General features: G+C 35.2%; 2 protein-coding genes across 3 annotated transcripts in view; one reads left to right on the plus strand and one right to left on the minus strand.

The window, feature by feature from the left end:
* Nucleotides 1–178, plus strand: part of LOC137632455 (uncharacterized) — a 102,276-nt gene extending 102,098 nt beyond the window's left edge. For both annotated transcript variants that reach the window (XM_068364386.1, XM_068364387.1), the window contains exon 8: nucleotides 1–178. This exon is cut by the window's left edge and continues 2,747 nt beyond it. The gene's annotated coding sequence lies outside the window, so the exon portion shown is untranslated.
* Nucleotides 1–7,500, minus strand: part of LOC137632681 (methyltransferase-like protein 22) — a 533,866-nt gene that overhangs the window by 373,017 nt on the left and 153,349 nt on the right. The gene's annotated exons all lie outside the window — the stretch shown is intronic.

The following is a 7,500-nucleotide window of genomic DNA, read 5'->3' on the forward strand; positions in this document are numbered from 1 at the left end:
AATTCTTCCTAGCACTCACAGTTCATTAAGAATTCTTATGAAATAGATTCAAGACAGACATCGAAATAGCTTGAATAGTATAATATTCTCTAATATTTCTGTTCTATTACACCTTTCATTTTATCTTCTGTCTTCTTCCATTTTGCTTTAATATCTATTTTCCTCTATTTAATATGTATTTACAACTGTCTATTATTATTATTATTATTATTATTATTATTATTATTATTATTATTATTATTATTATTATTACTTGCTAAGATACAGCCCTAGGTGGAAAACCAGGATGCTATAAGCCCAGGGGCTCCAACAGGGAAAATAGCCCAATGAGGTAAGGAAAAAAGGAAATAAGAAAAGTAATTAACAATTAAAATAAAATATTCTAAGACCAGTAACAACACTAAAATAAGCATTTCCTATATAAACTATAAAAAACGCAACAAAATGAAGAGGAAGAGAAATAAGACAGAATAGTGTGCCCGAGTGTACCCTCAAGCAAAAGATCTATCATGTGAACTTGTTTATCTCGTGTTTTCTATCATTACCACTCTCAATTCGACGGACCTGCCTCGTAGCAACAGTCAGTAAAGAAAAGATATATTATTGCAAGAGGTTTGCAAAGACTTCAACACTGGATTTCATAGAAGCAACAGCTTCCCTCGTTCTTGAGAAAATGAATGGAATAATATTCCACAGTTGGAGAAACCAGGCAATACAATTTTCCGAGGAACCTAGCACTCAAGGATATTTTGAAATTAGCGACGCTGGAAGGATACGGAAAGGAGACTCGCTAGCAACTGAAAGCTTTTATTATTATTATTATTATTATTATTATTATTATTATTATTATTATTATTATTATTATTATTATTATTATTATTATTATTATTATTATTATTATTATTATTACTAGAAAAGCTACAACCCTAGTTGGAAAAAGCTGATGCTATAAGCCCAAGGTCTTTAACAGGGAAAAAAAGCCCAGTGAGTAAAGGAACTAAAGAAATAAATAAACTACAAGAAAAGTAATGGATAAAAATAATTTTTCTACGAACAATAATAACACTAAAATCGATCTTTCATTTAAAATGATTAAAACTTCAAAAGAAAAAAACAAAGAGAAAGATAGAATAGTGTGCCAGAGCGTACCCTCAAGCAAGAGAACTCTACCCCACGACAGTGGAAGAACATGGTATAGAGGTTATGGCACTACCCAAAACTAGAGAACAATGGTTTGAGTTTGGAGTGTCCTCCTAGAAGAGCTGCTTGCCAAAGCTAAAGAGTCCCCTGTACCCTTACCAAGAGTAATTAGTGTAGGAAACTAATTACTATTGTTATCCTAACTTTAACTATTTAATTCTGGGTGATAAAAAATGTTGAACTTTATTTAACAAGTGCTAGTGCGAGTTAAAATGGGTCATGTGGTAAATACGACTTCTGTTAGTTCATGTATTGCATAACAAGATCTGGTAACTCTATAGATCTTGGTGTAGTGTATAAGACTTCAACTTTGTGAATTCTTTTTTAATGAGGCTCCTTTATACCCTTATAGCTCGGAAAATTTTCCTAATAACTGATTGGTTAGAATTATCTAAATCCAACCAATCAGCTAGCAGGAAACTTTTCCGAGCTAGACGTGCACCTCTGCGAGTCTGCAAATGCGCCTTATTAAAAAAAAAAAATTGAGTTTTTTTCATAGTCAATAAGTGAACGAAAATACTGACAAACGAAAGTAGATTCTGAAATTACATGGCTACGCAATGCTGTGATTCATAGGAAGTAAGAAGATAGTATTACCAAAACGAAAGTTACAGGGAGATGGGATTTTCAGAAAATTGCAAACAGACAGATTCTCAGAAACTGAGACGGTTCGAACGCGGTATGAGAACGACAGGGAGACACATTCTCAGAAGAGCAGTAGAAATGGAAATAGCTTACGATATCTGATTATAAAATCATTGAAAACAGAATAAACATAACTTGAACTAGAAAAGCACTCTGAGAGTGCAGACCTCCAACAGGGCAGCTTCATATCTCTAAACCAGCTTGCTTTTCCCAGAATCAATTTAGACTATAGGGGTATTTGAAGTGTGTGTGACAACCATGTAGGAACTTAGGGTTAAGGTTTTGGTTAATTCTGTCGACCTTTGGCTCGACTTTGACCTTGACCTTTGACCGAGGACTTTCAAAATTACACCACTTCCACGTCTCAGCATAACAATTAATCCCTGAAAGTTTCACTACTCTATGAGTACAATTGTGGCCAGGAAATTGTTCACAAACAAACGGACAAACAGGGGCAAACTTCGTAGGTGGAGGTAACCAGATAGAAATTCGATTAAGACGCACGAGACATGACAATCGAGAGATCTCATTTTGGTGATGGTAATGATGATTGAGAAAATAGTAATATTGTATCCAGAGACATAAGCTTGGAAGCGACGATGAATTAAATGCTAATAGCATAAAACTTAAAATTCCAGTTCATTTAGATCTATACGTATTTGAGAAGATATTTGTAACTATGACAGTTTCTTTGCACTCCGTTAAAAAATTTAAAATTTAATAAAAAATATTATGAAATATTATGTATTAAGAACATGACATGTATAAATAAATCTAGATGTAGTAGACTTCTATTTTTGTAAGTGTTGAAGTATGTATAAATGTGTTTTTTACAATATATCTGTAAAAAGGGAACATAAAAACGTATAAGCCCTATTATACGTTGTAAATTTTATTAGTAAATAATCAAACAATAAACAATAGATGTTTCATTACCCTTCTATTACCTATCATATTTCTCAAATGGTATTGTGACGGTAGACCATCTAATCAAATCAGAATTAGATATAAAAGTTGAGATTTAGAGAGATGGTGTGGGCTCATCTTGAGGATGGATGGTGAGGAGGGAGTGAGGAGGGCTTGGGGGGAACCTGTTAAAGAGGAAAAGATCGAGAGGGAGACAGAGAACTAGATGGCGAGATAAGGTGAAGGATGATATGGAGAGAATAGGTTTAGTGGAAGAGGATGCCTTTGATAGAAGGCTTTGGAGAGGGAGCATCAGGCAACCAGCTCACTGATGTTGCAATAATGGTGGGAAAAAAGATAAAGTGAAGGATGATATGGAAAGAAGAGGTTTGGTGGAAGAGGATGCCTTTGATAGAAGGTATTGGAGAGGACACATCGGGCAACCGACCCCTTAATGTAAGGATAATAATAATCGGGGGAGAAGAGGATAAGGTGAAGGATGATATGGAGAGAAGAGGTTTGGTAGAAGAGGATGCTTTTGATAGAAGACATTGGAAAGGGCGTATCAGGCAACCGACCCCTTAATGTAGGGATAATAGGTGGGAAAGAAGATAAGGTGAAGGATGATATGGAGAGAAGAGGTTTAGTGGAAGGGGATGCCTTTGATAGAAGACATTGGACAGAGCGCATCAGGCAGCCGACCTCTTAGTGTAGGGATAATGGTGGGAAAGAAGAAGATATTGTGAAGGATGATATGGAGAGAAGAGGTTTGGTAGAAGAGGATGCCTTTGATACAATGTATTGGAGAGGACACACCAGGCAACCGACCCCTTAATGTAGGGATAATGGTGGGAAAGAAGATAACCTGACGGAAGATATAGGAGAGAAGAGGTTCTGTGGGAGAGGATGCCTTTGATAGAAGGCATTAGAGAGGGCGCATCAGGCAACCGACCCCTTAATGTAGGGATGACAGTGGGGAAGAAGAATGTGACAACGTTGCACAATAACACGATGTGAATTTTCTAGCTTTGCAAAGAGTTCTAGTTTTTGGAATGCAGGAACTCATAGTTCTAAGGATACATCCATCTTGAAGGAGTTTATGGAATATCATGAAATAGGAGCCCATTCAGAGATGTTCAAATTATAATGTTTATTGTTGCGTTAAATGAAAATACAACCAACAATCTCCCAATAGGCTGTGATACAGATACCTTTATTATTATTATTATTATTATTATTATTATTATTATTATTATTATTATTATTATTATTAGCTAAATTACAACACTAGTTGGAGGTACTATAAGCCCAAAGGCTCCAATAAAGAAAATAGCCCAGTGAGAAAAGTAAATAAGGAAAAAGATAGAATAGTGTGCCTTAGTGTACCGTCAAGCAAGAGAACTCAAACTCAAGACAATGGAAGACCATGGTACAGAGGCTATGACACTAACCAAGACTAGAGAACAATTGTTTGATTTTGGAGTGTCCTTCTCTTAGAAGAGCAGCTTACCATTAGTTTATGGTCTTTTCTACCGTTACCAAGAGGAAAGTAGCCACAGATACAAGAAGCCTTATAAATAACTTTTATTGACTTTAAATAGTTTGTGTATATATTCAAGGGTACATCTCTATATATATCCATCAAATCAAAAGTTTTACCATTTTTGAGTCTAAAGATGTTTAAGACAGAAATGCCACTTCAAGTAGTGTAAATGCTATTTTATATTAGGCATTTTTACTGTAAAAAAAAAATTATTTTAATTGGAAAATCTCTGTAATGAATATACTGTTCTCAGTCCTATTTCAGTAAAATACAAAAACCTTATTTTTTTTTTTACCTTACTTTGTTATTATCTTTTGCGGGTTGCTGACCGTAATATCAATCCTTAACGTCAAGCGCCTGACATTTATTCCAATACTTTTTACCATTTATACGGCAAATTTTTAACAGTAAGTAAACAAGGCGGTTTCTGAAATATATCTTGTTCCTCGAATTTCTATCTTATTTCCACATTCATTGCAGTTTGATCTGGAATTTCTGACAGCATACATTACCTTACCCTGAATATCAAACATCACACCATATCTTAGATATCCGAAGATGACCTATTTACTATGGATGACTTTTCCACCCCAGATACCCCAAGATATATCCCGTAACATAAAGAGAATATTGAATCTGGCTCAGTCACTGCCGACGACCTTAATTTGATGATGTTCACCGGATCAATGTCTTCCGAAAACTTTTCGACCCTTGATGAAACCTTAAGACCTGAACCAGATACAAATCTATTTCGACTCAATGGATTAAGACTTTGTTTTCGTATAAATCCATTACATCGAATTTTATTCTGGTTACTACTTTTCCTGGAAATATTAATATTCTGTCTTTCGGAAACATAAGGAATCAAGTGTGGAAAGTTATCACATGCAAAGATGGAGATACTGAGAGCTAATCCCCCCTCCCAAAAAATGGCTAAATATTTTCACTAAATCTAAAGTCATTTCATGAGTTATCTAATTCTAATTCGAAACTAAATTATGCTCAATTATCTAATTACCTATCGTTTCACTTCATACACTACGATTTAAAGAAAGTTTCTGATAATTATTGCTTTTAGGTATGTTCTCCACTATCATTAACTGATTTGTCCATAGTTTATGTATTTAAGCATGTAAAATCTGAGACGTTAAAGTAAGGTGGACCAATATAGCACGTTTATAATTGGCAATAGAATTTCATACACTATGAGATGGATAGATTAAGAGATTTAGGGAGCTGGAGACTGGAAGCATCAGCAAAAATATCATGATGCCATATAGACCAGAACCTCTTGGGTGGCTAACTACCAAGAAATAACAAACAGTTCATGAATAAGCATCTTGAGAATCTATTGGCTAAGATGTGGATGTGTGTGTGTATATATATATATATATATATATATATATATATATATATATATATATATATATATATATATATATATACATATATATATATATATATACATATATATATATATATATATATATATATTTTTATATATATATATATATATATATATATATATATATATATATATATATATATACTGTATATATAAATATATCTAAGACGTATATATATATATATATATATATATATATATATATTTATATATCTTTGCGGTTGAGTTGCTAAATCAGTGGAACCTCAGTTTCTTGGGCCTGGGTTCGATTCCCAGGCCGGCCAGAAGATATCATCTTTAAAATTGATTCCCCTTTAGGGTCTCTGATCCCGAGGTAGATTGCTGTGTCATTAGCAATCAATGTAAGGGGATCTCTTTGACTCTTGTTATATCACTTTTTAATATTTCTACAGACTATAACCTTCCCTTTCACCCATATAAGGAAGGGCGATGGTGGCTGGTACAACACGCAAACAAACGCTACCGGGGTCTAGGCGATGTCAGGCAGGGCAGCCGGTCGGGACTACGGTCCACCCCAAAAACCAAAGCAAATCCTTCGAAAGAAGGCAACTGTGTTACCCCATACGAATGGGGAAAAAAAGCACGCTTAATAGAATAAGAAGATTCGGAATCTTTCCTCCAGTCGTGAATACTTTTTGTACACGGAAAGCCATTCGATCGCTCTATCTCAATCATACCAGAGTATCTCAGATAAAATCCCAGCATCCCCTGGCATCTCTCTTATCTTTAACTTCTCAACTAACTTCTTTAGGTTCTCAAAATTCGCTCCCACAAGCATTCTCAAACTCCTGCTAACTCCTGCCATTCTCATATTATTCAACTCAGCTTTTCTACAATTTTCCACATTCAATAAATTTTCATAAATATTTACTTTATTGACACTAGAGACCATTTATTTCAGACCCAGAGAGAGAGAGAGAGAGAGAGAGAGAGAGAGAGAGAGAGAGAGAGAGATACTCTTATCTCCAAGCCTTTATCCATTTCACAATTTTCATCATTTCCTTTAAATCAAATTATCAATTGAGGTTACATTTTTCATACCGTTCTCTCCAGCTGAAACTATCCTAATAATCAATTACTGCATGAACTCGATACGCATTACTACAGTCCACTTTTTTTTCTCTGTCAGCTACTCCTGCATTACAGTCTCCTAGCACAATTACCCTTTCATAATCTTCAAACCCAGGTGGAGGACTCTTTTCCATTCCTGGCCCATACACACTTAATATTACAAAGTTTTCATACATAGCTATACAGTCTTAGAGTTAGCATATTATAACGTTTTCATACATAGCTATATAGTCTTAGAATCAGCACATATGTGCTATTCAATTGTCCCTAGAGTCGTTTCGACAACGCGAGAACTACGCCTTTTCTTAGCTCTAAAATTTTCAACTATTCTAATCAAAATCATCAATCTATCTATTTACCAAGGCACTTCCCCCTGTTTTGGGGGGTAGCCGACATCAAATAAAGGAGCAAAAGGGGAATTTTCCTCTCTTCGCTCCCCCCCAGCCTGACGAGGGATACAACCGATTTTGGTTGGTAATGCTAGGGTGCCACAGTCCACCCTCCCCCGTTATCCACCACAAATAAAGCTTCATATGCTGAATCCCCTACAGCGGATACCTCAGCGGTCACCAAGGCGACCGGAGGAAGCAGAAGGGCCTATCAGAACTGCGTCATAATCACTCGCCATTCATTATAATTTGTCTTATTTAGTATAACGTACACAGTTCTCCCTTTGACTACCTAATTACCAAAATATCCAGCTTTCCTT

This window comes from Palaemon carinicauda, chromosome 41 (assembly GCF_036898095.1).
Source record: "Palaemon carinicauda isolate YSFRI2023 chromosome 41, ASM3689809v2, whole genome shotgun sequence".
In the NCBI taxonomy this organism is placed as follows: Eukaryota; Metazoa; Arthropoda; class Malacostraca; order Decapoda; family Palaemonidae; genus Palaemon; species Palaemon carinicauda.